This window comes from Zeugodacus cucurbitae, chromosome 2, assembly GCF_028554725.1.
Source record: "Zeugodacus cucurbitae isolate PBARC_wt_2022May chromosome 2, idZeuCucr1.2, whole genome shotgun sequence".
Lineage (NCBI taxonomy): Eukaryota > Metazoa > Arthropoda > Insecta > Diptera > Tephritidae > Zeugodacus > Zeugodacus cucurbitae.
In genome coordinates, this window is record NC_071667.1 from 46,162,183 (window position 1) to 46,177,025 (window position 14,843).

Sequence of the window (14,843 nt, forward strand, 5' to 3'; positions counted from 1 at the left end):
CACAATTCAGATTTTATGGTTCTCGTAAAAAGGCAGATGAACATCCTTTATGGATCTTTAAATTTTGAATTTTGCCATCAATGTATAATTTTACAATACCATTGATGAAAAGGTCTCGAATTAAAAATTTAGAATCAAAACTCACTCCAAGATTAAATACTTTACGAAGCCCATTTATTCCAGAAATAAAATGAGGAAATTGGGGGTTTGAAAATTGATGATGAAATGAAAATAAGGACTTTGAATATTTAAAATAGGTAATATACATTTTAAATAAAATCAGTAATAAAATGTAAACAACGAGAGAATACTTATTTGGTTACTTTAGGGAGCAAAAGAGAATATTTGATCTTATCGAAGGCGATAAAAAGTGTCAACCCGTTTACAATTAATAACAGCAAGCAGTTGTTGGTGTAATTAAAAGATCGTTTGCTTCTTTGAAAGCCAACCTCCTACTGTACTTGCAACTCATCATCCATCAGCCAATAATAGCCGAAGCGTAAACGCCAATTAAGTATATGCTCACTGTCATCGTCAATAACTTCTAATTAAACATTCTTGTGTACTATGTAGAAATCAATGTACACTAAGCAAACAAACCTCATTGAATATTTACCGCATTAAAACCGCAATGCAATGAAGCGGTTTATCTTAGCGAAAGGCCATAAGAGCAAACAGCACTCACCAGACAAGAAGATGAAATTAATAGCACATATTTGTTGATGCATTAGTATTTACACTCGAAGCTACGACTTTAGTAATCTTAGGCTTTCAGAATATACTATATCGTAGTGCGCCAACTAGAACTTTCTAAACTTCTTCTACTAGTACTAGCCACTAATCGAACAAGTAATTGTGTGAGTTATAGAGATGCGTCCAATTAATAGGTACAAAGAACTCACAAAGAAATACAATGGAACTTCTCTAACTCTCTCTCATTAAAGCATAAATTTTACAAAAAGCTGTAAAATATAGATTTACCCACAGTTTTAGTTATTTACTTCGCAAAAAGTTTAAACCCTAGACGGTCATCCTTCGTCAAAATGACTACGAACTATTTTATTTTCACTGTAAATATGTTTTTAATTGTTCGTGTTGATCGTGTTTTAAGTTAAAAGAATATAAGTTTTCCTTTTTATTTTTGACTTGTATTTATTAATAATGAAATAAATAAATAAAAAAAAATAAAACGCGTTAATTATTTCATATTGACGAAGGATGACGTTAATGTACAAAAAACAAAGGATGACCGTCCAGGGTTAAATATTTACATTAAAACGTGTATTCTGTAATTTTGTTTGTTGCATTTTACTATTGTTTGGCTCTTGACGTCTGTAGCTCATGCCTTTGTTACACGATTTATGAAATCTATAAGTGTAATATCATATTTTTTTGTTTGCCTACATACGAATATGGGGACTACTTTAAAATTGTTCCTTGATAGTAAAATTTTAAATTTTGTATTATGCCCTAGTTGAAAAGTTCGATTTATGGAAGGAAATTTGTATGAAATTTGACTTCTATTGCCAATTCAAAAGTTCGAGTTATGGAGATCTTCGACTTATGGAAGTTCCACTGTATTAACAAGCCGACTGTTATGTCATGTTTTTTGTGTCTCCATCAAAACTAGCTAAGTTCTTATGAACGCTTTTAAAATTGTTATAAAAGTTTAATAGGAACTTGCCATACCTCAATGTTTGTTAGTCTTAACTTCTATTTCTTTAGATGTTCTTATTTAAAAGCTTGATCAAATATTATATACACCAATAAGGTGGAAATCTTTGAGTCCTTTGTGCCACAAGCTCAAGTTTGCACAAATATTACTCACCAACATGGATGAAAATTGTCCCTTAATAGTGCTGAAAACACGACTTTATTGCTGTTTATTACGACCTTGTTTGCAGTAAAATTTAGCCGTATGATTTAAAATTTCACTGCACCGTTTGAAAGCTCATAATCGGATGGATACAAAGTATAAATTGTGTACTTAGAACTTCGACAACTTAAATTCAGCGTTTCTTAACACACCTATGAGGTTATTTTCCTTCTTAACCTCTTAAAATTGAAATATTAATAAAGGCGAGTTTAAGGAATTTTTGTATGAGACAAACATATTTGATAGAAGTCTATAATAATAATTGTCAATAAAATGGAGTCTATATATATGTATATTTGGCGGAGGAACCGCTTTGGCGATTATAGACGAATCCACCAGAGCACGCCACTCATTCAACGGAATTCGCTATTGCCAATGTTCAACCGTACCATAAATCTTTCGCAAAACTTGTCGCTCGAAAACTCCTAGAGTGGCCTCATCCGATGTTGACATCGTCAACGCTTCTGCACCATAAAGTGGGACGGAAATGATGAGAGACTTGTAGAGTTTAATTTTTGAGGACTTTACTTTTCAATTGCCTACTCAGTCCAAAGTAGCACCTGTTGGCAAGAGTGATTCTGCGTTGGATTTCCAAAGGCTGACATTGTTATTGCTGTTAATGCTGGTCCCCAGGTAAACGAAATTATCCACAACTTCAAAATTATGACTGTCATCAATGACGTGGGAGTCAAGACGCGAATGCGCTGACTGTTTATTTGATGACAGAAGATATTTCGTCTTGTCCTCGTTCACCACCAGACCCATTCGCTTCGCTTCCTTATGCAGGCGGGAAAAAGCAGAAATAACGGCGCGGGTGTTGATATCAATATCATCGCGTACGCCAGTAGCTGTACACTCTGCAAATAACTATAAAAATTTTTAGTTATCGGATGTATTGATGGTACACATTTTGGCCTTTAAAAACCAATTGCAAATGGACATATGGACAATGTTTTTCTACAGAAAAGGTTTCCACATTCTTAATTCAATGATAGTAAGTTTTTTTAAGGTCCAGATCAATAATTTTAAGCTTTTTTATAAAACTCAACATATTTTTAATTTCCACATTTCTTTTGAATTTTTTCATGTTACATATATGTTTAATTCTGGTTCGAAGTTATTTGATTTTTTCCCTTTCTTCATATGTCTTCTTCATGATGTTCGTTAAACCGAGTACTTACAAATCCCCGATGTTCGTTATTAAAGGTACTCAAAATAACAAATTTGTTTGTTCGTTATAAGCGGTTTTCGTTACAACGTTGTTAAAGAAAATTATATCAAAAAATTAGCATCAAATTAAAATATATTGCAGATGATTTGTCATCTTTAAAATATTAAAATTTTGTGGTACTTTTGTCTCAATCAAATACCATTTCGGAGGTATAAAAAATAAATTGCAATATATATATATACATATATACATATATATATATATATATATATATATATATATATATATATGGGATATACGAAATCTGCAAAGTTTTATATATAAGTAGACAATGGAGGGGATTAAATTCCTGTGGAAAGTTTGTTGGGTTGTTGCGGTCAGAAAGGCAGATTAAACATGCACGCACAGTTATGCATATACATATATGTATACCCCTTCGATTACTATTCGTATGTCATTAATATACAATTTAAATTCTCAAATTAAAGCTTCTCGCAATGCCCATGTGATAGCGAAAACGGTAAAGTGTAAGTTTATTGCACAATAAAATAATATTTAAAAATATTATGTTAGTTTTGTAATTGACTTTGCTTTAAAGCAATTACGTTATTCGTATATCGGAGGTCAGATGGCATATTTTTCATAATTAGGAGCTAGTTACTATTAGTGATGAGCGATATTGCTATTTTTCACTGTGATTTTATATTGCTATTGTGATCGCAACAAACAAAAAACGAATTTATGAGAATTTGTACTCCAAATTTTTTTGAATTTTTTACATTACATTTTTATTAATTTGAACAATATCCAAAATTTACCTGCTTTTGTAATCACAATTAATTAATTAATAAATTTTGGATACATTTAACTGATTTTGTAATCACCGTATGCAAAATTATCGAAATCGCCACTAAAATTGCTACTGTGATCACTGCACAGTGATTGCTACTTTTCGAACTGCTATTGCTACAGTGATCAAATTAGAATTACTAAACTGTTATGCGTACTGTGATCGAACCAAAGCACTGAACTTCTCTATAGCTACTGTGATCGAACTCAAATTACTGAACTGCCATTGCTATTGTGAAAAAATCACAGTTAGTGAAATATCGCTTATCACTAGTTACTATTGATAATAATTAATAAATATAACTTTTTTTTTATAATTTTATGTGATACGCGTATACCTTAAATATGTGATATATTCTCTAGCAATTCAAAGGTACATGCTTATCCCTTGAAATTGTCACTTTAATTGCTTAGCAGTTATTTCGCTACACAAAATACAAACAAATCATTTGGAAAATCGCATTTAATCTTTATTTCTTTAATGGCTTAATGCAGCAAGGAAGTTTAACGACTGCCAGCTGTGTAAAACTACCGCCACTCTGGTCACATCGGAATGTAATTTTACCAGAGCAAATATTTTATGAATTCTATGTGTACCTAACTATGTACATATGTATGTACCTGGAAGTAATGGCTACATACCCATGCTCATATTATACATTAAATTTGACTTTTACTCAAGTAATTCCTCATTTGCAGGAATTGCTTGTAAACCTTTATTTAATTGATAAATAAAATGCGTGCCATATTGAAAACCCATTGCGAAAGTTAATAAATAGCATAAAGTGAAATGAAAACAGGAAATAATATCATTGCAAATACATCTAAGTTCCTTTTGTTGTCGAGTCTTTAAACCCAAAATTGTTAGTCGGTTAAAGTTATAAATATCAGTCAATGAAATACGGGATATGCTCTTGCACTTGCACATAAATATATACATATACTAACATATATGGCTATAGTGTCGTCCGTTTTCACTCAGTCCATAACAAGTATTTTGTCTTTTCCATAAAAAACATTATTTCCACTTGAAATTTTAACACCTAAAGCGACTACCTCTGCGCTACCGGCTTTGCTACTTTTCTGCTGAGTACGAGGTTAGTCTGGTAATTCATTGAACTATTGAATTCTCTACCAATAGACTGCAGCATAATTTATTTGGATGCAAATGGGTAGTTTTACTACAGAATGTTTTCTTTAGCATTCTCCTCGTTGAATTAACGTGTGACGAAAGATCGAGGAGGTAAAAGAATCCAGAAAAGGGACCATATTGGTTATCTAAACATGAAACATTATTTTAGATATACAACACAGAAAGGCTAAATCTAATGATAAGGTATTTTGATTTATATCTTCAATGATGATGTTAGATACACTTAGAAAGAATTGAATATAAAGAAAGTAATTGGGACATAAATAGGTCTCTCGATTCCAAAAATAAAAGCGGTCGTTTAGCGAGGTTCAATGATGACTTCAACACTGGGTTGTTTTGAGGTAATTCTAGAAATATGCATGTATTCTAGATGATAGATGGAGGATTTTTGATTAAAAAAATATTATTATATTAAATGGAATGAAAATATTTCCTACTTTCTTTAGCAAAATTTATCACTTTAGAGATATATGTTCGAGGGTTCAAACTGCTCTTATAAACAGCAAGTTTATGACTTATCAATTTACACTCGTTTCTGACCGCAACATTATGGGCATAAACGTACATACTATAGATACTAGTATATAGAAATATATCCCCAACCACAAATATACCTCGTTTTAACGATTTAAAGAGGTAAAACCAAGAGTATGGATATTTATGTATACAAAAGCTTATTGTAGTTTTAAAGTGATAGAGAGAAGGATGAGTGATTTGTTTTTGCTGTCATTCCACTTCATGACTTTCATTTGTTGCATTACTCAGCAGACTTTCCGGTATTGGGATGAAAGCATTTATATTCGTTCAGAATGCATAAAAGTTTGTAGAATAGCAATTTCAGTTAAATCAAAGATTTATTGTGTATCTCTATCGGTGTGAGATGGTGAAAATAAGTGGACTTCATTGTTGCAGAATTATGAAGTTTATCTTGATGAAACCGGTGTACGTGCTTTTAGAATACTAGATGGATTGAAATTGCTAACGCAGAAATGGATTTTTACTTAAACTACAGTATGCAAATAATCTAATAATTTTATAACCAACTGGTGTAGAAGGTGTATCCTGCGAATATTCCTCGATGTGTCCACCGTATCGCAGACCTAAATCAACATATTTACTTTTTCCGAATTTCAACCCATGCTAATATTGAGTGAATAGTTTCAATACGCTAGCTTCACTTATAAGTTCTTAAGATAATGAGATTCTCAATGTTTGTGCCGCGCTTTTTTATGTGGATATATACCCGGTATGTGGTGGGTTCGGGTACAAAAGTCGGGAAAGTCGGGTCGATTTTTGGTTTACGTTTGTCATCATAACTCCGGATTCATGGCATAGCAAGCAGAGACGTTTCCAAAAAATTTTTTAAGTTGGTTTAAGCTATGTATATTATTTACAATATATTTTCTGTACTATATAGCTTTATGTTTCTTATCAAATAAATGTGAATTATCATAAATTTTAAAAGACCTTCCAGCGGCGAATTTGCAATTTTGGGAGGGCTTAACAGTGTCTTCTATTTACGAATATTAACAACTTTTTTTTAGTAACTAATACTTTCACCATGTGGCATCTATGTAATATTTAATATTTTCTTATCGGAAAAGAGTTATACTCAAGATATATATATATACATATAGAGCCAAAGAGGTAACTTTAAACATTTGAGTGTTCTATAAAAATTGTAACATAAAGTTTGTGGTTATGACCAATATAAACGGTAAACAATTTCTTTCATTTCCCTTGAGTTTAATAAGGGTGATTAACTCACAATATATAGGAAATTTTTTTCAGAAAAAGCAAGTGTCATTTCTTTTTCAAAGGAATCCTAACTGGAGACTTAACTCAATCACACATTCATAAAATATTCATAGAATTAATTTAATTACTTTCGAACTCACATCTCTCGCTGTAAACTCTGTCGACCAGTGACGACTTTATAATTAACAACTCTGTGCATATGAAATGAAAACTTTTCACTGAGCTGTACACAGCTGAAACTGGGCATATACATATGTATGTATGAATGTATATATGCACAACAAGTTGAAGCCTTGCTTTTGTTGTTATTTGATGTAATTGGGATTGTGGGATTGCTTATGCTACAGCTGGAGATCTCGCTGCTGCGTAAACTCAATCAAAGCTTGGTGCGAAAAGCGTCTGCTTCCCGTGCGTGTGACTTGTTTAACGCTGTTATTTTTTGAATTTGTGATGACTTTTCGTTTTAACTTTTTCGTTTCAACCACGCAATTTAGTACTTTTGAATAAAAGAAAGTGTCATCAACATAAGGTGGTCGAATGCGTGGTCACCATAAAAGGTTATATAAAAACGTAAAACAATGGAAATGCTTTCAATTTCTTAGCGCAGCAAAGTGGTCAATATCAAAGCAGATGCGATTAAGAGATTACTCAAGGCTTGCTGGGTCTTTTCTTTGGCTTTGTTTATTATTGAAAAGTTTTAAGTAGTGGCTATGTTGATAATGAATACGGCTCGGAGAAGCTGAGAAGTTGCGAATGAAAAGATGTTTGGAAATTAACACGCAACTGCTTGTGATGGCGACAAAAGTTTTTCAAATGATTCATTAAAAAAACATTTGGTAAAGGAAATTATGTAAGAGTTGGAATTTTTTGTTTCTTTTGTATGATAAGTTGCTGAAATGTCAATTTGCTTTTCATATAGAGTTTTATATTGCACATTTTCTTCTCCCTTTTTTGTTTGTAAAGCAAGAAGAGCTCAATAAATACATACATCTATTTAAAAAAGAGTGATTTAAATAAGTAAATCGTCCGTATTTCTTTAATAGTTTTAGTAAACGAAGATTTGAATTAAAATTTATTTTTTTTATAGAGGGAAGGAAGTGGAAAATGCTTAAGGCTCATGAAAAATGTGGAAATATTTAGAAACCTGTAACTAATATTTGAATACAAAATGATATATCACAGACTAATATACTTTTTTATTTCTTCCTTTCCAGAACTTGAAAACAAACAATATATTCTGGGAGACTAAATTTATGTTAATAGTAGACAATAGTTCTCATCCAGAGCGACCAGTCTGTTGAATAGCTGGTTCGAGTGTTACCGAACATTTTATACTCTCGCAATTTTATTACGAGAACACGCATGGCCCACCGGATATTTAAAAACGTATATTAGCTATATGGGAACTAGGGGATATTATGAATTTGACATGGAGTCACATTAATAAAAGAAACATATTCAGGCAGGTTATGGAATTCGCTTCCAAGTGAAATTCAAGCAAATTCACTTTCAATCCGATATTTGGTATATTTGGTTTAGCGAATTTTGATTTTACTTTTCTCTGAATATCTATAAAATATCTGAGAGATTTAAAGATATTTTCGGTAACAAAATAGCCACAGGCGACAAGTCTTCGTGTTCTTTAGTGTTTCCGAGTTAGCGCATGTTAAATAGTTCTCAACATAACCTTTATATGGGGAGTGGGCGAGGTTATTTATCTCATTTTTGTGGTGTTTGGTGGCCTGCTGGTGATGTGTCCAGTAAGTTCGGTTTATATAGATTTAGTAGTTGGCGAATTACAGTGGGACTTCCCTAACTCGAATCACAATAATTCAAAAAAAAACTTCGAGTTAGAAAGACTTCGAGTTATAGAATTTTCATTAAAACATAAAATATGGATTTATATCCAGTTATATTTTTATACTTCGCATAAAGTGTTATGTGCATGTGTTTGGCTTTTGACATCTGTGTCCCACGCCTTTGTTACATGATTTATGCATTCCATTAGTGTAATATCATATTTTTGTTCACCTCCACTCGTCTCTTTTAAAATTTTGCCTCGATAGTCAAATTTTAAATTTTATTTTATGCCCTGGTCGAAAAGTTCGATTTATGGAAGGAAATTTGACTCCTCTTGCCAATTCAAGACTTCGAGTTATGGAAAATTTCGAGTTAAGGAAGTTTGAGTTATGGAAAGAAAATTTATATGAAATTTGATTCCTGAACGCTATTGTCAATTCACAAATTCAAGTTATGGAAGTTCCACTGTATATATATTCAAAAAAAGGGCACGGCTACTTTCCCAAATTAAAAAATACATCAGAATATGCCCCTCCATGTAGAGGTCTTCTGTAGCAAATATATATTTTTTACATGTAAAACAAACTTTATTTTTTCGCACGTTAGTAATACTCGTAGCAGCTCTTCCACTGTAAGAAATATGTGTGTCCAGTTTCATCAAGACGATTTCATCTCGATGGGTCATCCTGATCCAGATTTTTGTGAACGGACTTGTATGTTAATACATAATTTTTTGTAAATGTTTTCCTTCTTAAAGTGTAGTAGAAACAGCGCCTTTTTATATTTTACCCTGCTATTTTTATATGTACATACATATGTATATAAGTAGTAGGCTTATTTTTATTGCTCAATGGGAAAATTACGCTCAATTAACCATATTTGGTTCAGCGAAAATTAATGCGGATTAAGAAAATATTTTTTTTTTATTATGAAAACAGCTGTTAATGTTTAATGCTTGCTGTTAACGGGGCTAGTGACTGAAGACAATTGACAAAAGCTATAAAATAAATGCGTTAACTGGAGACAATGTCTACTTACATACATATACATATAGCCAAAACTGTGTAAAAGCTGACATCAGTTGGTATCAAGTTGGAGCTTAGGTCTTTTCGAATTAATGCTTCAACTAAAATCACATATTAATTGAAGATTGTGAATTTATTGGATTGTTGGATATGTGAATTTACACCTATAGTTATCCTTGAATAGCGAGAACCATATGAGCTGTATTATAAACTCAAATATAGTAAATGTGCACAATAGCTACTAACACAGATTTTAGAATTTGCAATTTGTAGAGATAAATTATTGAGGGCTATTTAAACTATTTATTTTTGGTAGAGCACATCTCTCAATTAGCCAAAATTTTCCATACACACACAAATGCTCAAACTGGAAATTGCGGTAACGTGGGGAAAATTTGTTTAGTGAATTTATTAATGAAACTAATTCTTTGCAAAATGTTACCACACAACAGTGTTTATAGTTTTCGTTACTCGTATTAGCATTTGTGAATTTTAAGGATTTGAATTAAAGTTGTGTTTCCATCTATATTACTAAAGTGGTCTAAATAATGCAATGAATATGTAAAAGAATATTTGAAATACTATTACCCTACACTCATCATAATCGAATCATAAACGAACACACAGCCAAACTTTAATAACACTATAAAACACTCGGATGGGTATTGTACCAGTAAGATTCAAGATTTGGTGTGGTTTGTTGGCCGATGGAATCATCGGTCCATATTTCTTCAAAAATGATGACGGTGAGAACGTAACCGTCAATGGCTACTGTTATCGCGTCATGATAACCGAATATTTGATGTCCCAATTTGAAGCGCGTGATCTCGGCGACATTAGGTTTCAACAAGACGGCGCCACTTCCCACACATCGCATCAATCAATGGAATTATTGAGAGAACACTTCGGTGAGCAAATAATTTTTCCTTTGGGGTCGGTTGATTCGCCACCAAGATCGTGTGATATCACACCTGTGGGGAGTCTAAAGAACAATCACGCTTCGATCCAGGCCTTGGAGCAAAACATCACGCGTGTCATTCGCCAGTTACAAGTCGAAATTTACAAGATCATCTGAGACGTAGCCGCGGCCAATATTTGAAAGAGATATTCTAAAAAAAAAATAAATGCCAAACTATGTTCTTTCGAATGATAATAAACATTCCCAATTAAATTAAACATTCACCATGAATTTTCTGTGTTTTTTTTCACATGTAAATTTTAAAAGCAAAGTTGTTTAATTTCTGCTCTGTGTCATAGGCTGAATAAGTAAATGAAATGGTATTTTTTGTATTTTTGGCATTTTTACATATTCACAGTGCATTTTTTAAAGAATCTTCTTACAACTATTCGCACCGAACCTAATGATACATTTTGAAATCGGCTCTTAATGGTTCATATAGTAGCTTATATAACATTTAAAATTGTTATATTACGAAACCACATTCAATTAAAAGTGAATTCAGTCAAACTGTTTTGAAAACTTGCGTTCACTTACCACTACGGATGTTGGGAGGCGCTTCACTTTCTCCTACGGAATTCCTTACAACTTTGTACTTTCAGCTGAAAATACAATTCATTACGCTTCTTCGTAAAACACATTGATAGGGAGTGAAATATCAGAAGCGGTTATCTTTCGAACTCTCTTTGCGAAAGATTTCACCATCCAAGTAAATGCATTTTTGTTTTTGTGTATGTATGTATTTATCTTTTCTTCACAGCACTTAGTATTTTTTACCTTTTCACATTTAAAAACACAAGCACACAAATAAATACGTGAAAATAGCTGCAAAGTGTAAGGAGAAAAAATTTAATACAATCCAGCTCAGGCGTCCACTTGGCGCTTCAACTGCATTTGTCTGCCACAAAATCTAAAGAAAACAAGTTATCAAGTGGCAAAGGATGCAGCTTCACATCAGTAAGCAAATTGAATGTTGTTGTGTTGTTGTTGTAGTGTTTTCCAGTGCATTTAACTCCTTTCACTAGAGGCGAACAAGACACGCACAAAAATGTTGTTTTACTTTCGCAGAGTAAATCAAATAAGCGCTTGCGTTTGTGTAAGCGGGCAACTTAAAACCGAACTAAAAATTTTTAATAAATATTTTTTTTATTTCGCTGGCACACTGATTTATTTCGCGTAATATAAAATTCCGTTTTCCTTTTTATTACTTTAAATTTCAGAATGTCTTCAGTGTAATGGTTCAAAATGTTTCATTCACTGGTTTTTGGGCAAATTTTTTATTGTTCACTTTTTGTTTTGATTCGCGAAATTTAAAAGTAATTTAATTACTTGGCCACTTGTTTAGAAGGTCAATTTGAGTGTGAACGATATGAGTAGTCAAAAGACAAATTGATATTATTCGCAAGAGGCAATAAACTCAATTGTTACAATTTCGGCAAAGTTGCACGTAGCACCTAAGCAAGCCGGAAGCTACAGCGCCGGCACGGGAGCTGTTTAAAAGGGAAATTAGAGCAATTACTTTCGAGCGATCGAATAGTTTAGGCGCCACTTGCTCACCGTGGCACACAACATACACAAGTTTTCAACTAGATTTTCGCTTGTTGCCACCGTTGCAGCAACTGAACTAACACTGAACTTGTTCCAAGCGCCAAAAAATGAAAACAAACCGAAGTTCAAGGCAAATCGAACGGTGTAGTTTCTTCTATGTTACACGAATTTACAGTAAACACTTTGTTTTCCGCACACGCGACCGTTGTGTCTCAAGCGAGTTCGTTAACTGATCACTTTAAACTGTCTTCAGTGCCGCAGACTTGGCTAAGAAGAGTGGCTAAAGACAATCCATACGCATGCGTATAGTAAACAAAACGAAAGAGTGGATTCATTAGTTAAGCGCAATTTCTACGTCTCATTCAGAGCGCAATGTTTATGGCTGTGCACTGAGTTAAGAGTAACTTGAAAGATACGTCCTCCATCAGAAGCCTCTCTTTTAACAACTGGCCTTAATACTCTCTTACACTGCCTTGGTTGTTGGCTCGCGCATATTTTTCTTATTTTTCAAGCCCGTTGCGTGGCTTTTTGGTGCAAAATCGTCGTTTCTATTTATTATTCCGCATTTGTCAACTTGCCACCAGCACTTAGCCATTGTCTGCTGCTGGCCAAAATGAAGTGACAAAGTGTGTCGGACTTTTTGTTAGTTTCGCCACGGCTGCTTTTTTGCCGTCTCTTTGTGGGGGTTTTCATATGCAGCCGTTTGGAAAATTTGTCACTAGAAAGTTTCGCCCGACACGCATTGTTCCAGTTGAATAAACACATATGCATGTTTCTGAAGCAAAGCTCTTGACGTTTCATGTAAAAAAAATGTCTTAGAAATACTAAAAGAGTTAACTGACTTTGTATCTTTATTACAATTTTAAACATTTTATTTATATAGAAGGAAATAATTCAAAAATTTTATAAATATTTCTAATAGTTTAGTAAGAAGAATATACTTCAATAAAATCAATCATCTCCACAAACCACAAGAACTTAAAACCAATCTGGTTCATAGAACACAATTTATGAGATGTAACAGACTGATCATGGTAAGAAAATTAACAAACCTAGTATCTATTGCAAAATTCAAGTGCGAGAAATCATAATTGATATCGAATTTTTTGAGTGATCGAAACTTCCAAGCAACCATACCATTATTGGAAAAGCCGTTTGCTTTGTTCATTGGAGAACGAACGCCTAGTAAATGACACGGATTTGATATATTTATTAAAAGCCGTTTACAAGGTACAAGGTTGCATTGATGACAGGCTTACAACTATGGCTAATATGACAGAATAATTTTCCGAACTATTCATTAATATTTATGTATTATATAGTAAATATAATATTTTATAAGAGCAAACTCTATCTGTACGAATTTTACCAAAATTGTACGAAGTGTAGCCATTGAGGAATTACCAAGGCTTTTCAATATATACATAGATGTAGCAACTAGGTTGCTAAGCTTCTATCAGTTAATCGGACAATAAATTTACGAGTATATAGTATTTTCTAGCGTTTTATTTCTTTGCATTCAATTTCAAGAATGCTTTAATCTCATTCAAGTCATTCCTCTTAAGGTATCCTTTTGTAACCGCTCTATTGGCGACAGCATGGAATGCAACTAAACCCAATTGCTCACAGTTGCTTTGTAGCCGATGTGCTTTATAGTCACTTAAGCATGATGACATTGCAAATGTACACGGCTTTGTGACTGGGTCATAATAATGTTCTAAAATTCAAATACAGCCGCATTTCTTGGTCAAACTTTGGTGAAATCTTCATTTAAAAAATAAGCTTATCACTGGCATTGTACATTTTGCAAGATAAGGAGTAAGACTAAATTCTTAACATGACAACTTTCAGTACCTCAGTACATCAATTTTATACACGGCGAAAAAATGTGTAATGGCAGCATTAACTTGCAGTTCTAGAAGCTCTTGTTTCTTGCTGTCAATAACAGTAGCACATCTGTTTTCAGCTGATCAGTGAACGACACTAGTTCATCGCTTAATCTGTTCTCGAAAAAAATTTCATAAGCACTGACCATATTTGAGGCGTTTTCCAAAATCTCTTATATTTTAAGGAATGTTAGATCCAAATTCGCTTGCAAGCCTTTTAGAATTCAATTCCATGTAATTATCTAAAAATGTGATTTTCCTTGTACCGCATACAACATATAATTGATAAAAATCCTAGCTAATTCAAAACTAACCTTATGTTATTAATAATAATTATTTTTTTAAAGTACAACAACTATGTATATTTTCCAAATTAATAGAACGGTTGAATATGCGAGCATTCGGCCTTCCCAGCTAACCGCGTTAAATTAGTCAAAGTAAATCAAGAAACGCACTTCCAAATGAATATAATCTCTATGGTAAATAATTAGTAACGCCATGAAATAGAAATAATTAGGAAGCCAAATGATTAGTGCGCCCAAATACATGAGGAATGAACTTGAATTTGCGCGCATCATGCGATAGATGTCTTTCGTGTTGATGAAGTCACAATTACACGCGTTAATGGCTGTAACGTGACATTGATGCTTGCCTGGGTGTTCACCGAAGCGATGCCATATCAAAATACTACACACATGTGGTGGAAGAACTTCTTAAATTAATGACAGTATGGTGGAACAATGAAATGTTTCAGAAATACGAATCTGAGAAAGTGTTTGAAGATTATAGTGTCATTTTGTAAAAATATGTTTCTTCATC

At 33.0% G+C, this 14,843-nt stretch overlaps 1 protein-coding gene across 2 annotated transcripts in view; it reads right to left on the reverse strand.

Annotated features, from left to right (window-relative positions):
• Positions 1-12,370, reverse strand: part of LOC105212386 (hypothetical protein) — a 34,896-nt gene extending 22,526 nt beyond the window's left edge. The window contains exons 1-2 of one of the 2 annotated variants that reach the window (XM_011184325.2): positions 12,258-12,370; positions 11,128-11,415 (exon numbers count right to left, since the gene is read on the reverse strand). The gene's annotated coding sequence lies outside the window, so the exon portion shown is untranslated. Of the gene's footprint in view, positions 1-11,127; positions 11,416-12,219 lie in introns of both variants that reach the window. The other variant, XM_011184324.2, reaches the window with a different exon arrangement.
• Positions 12,371-14,843: the final 2,473 nt, after the last annotated feature.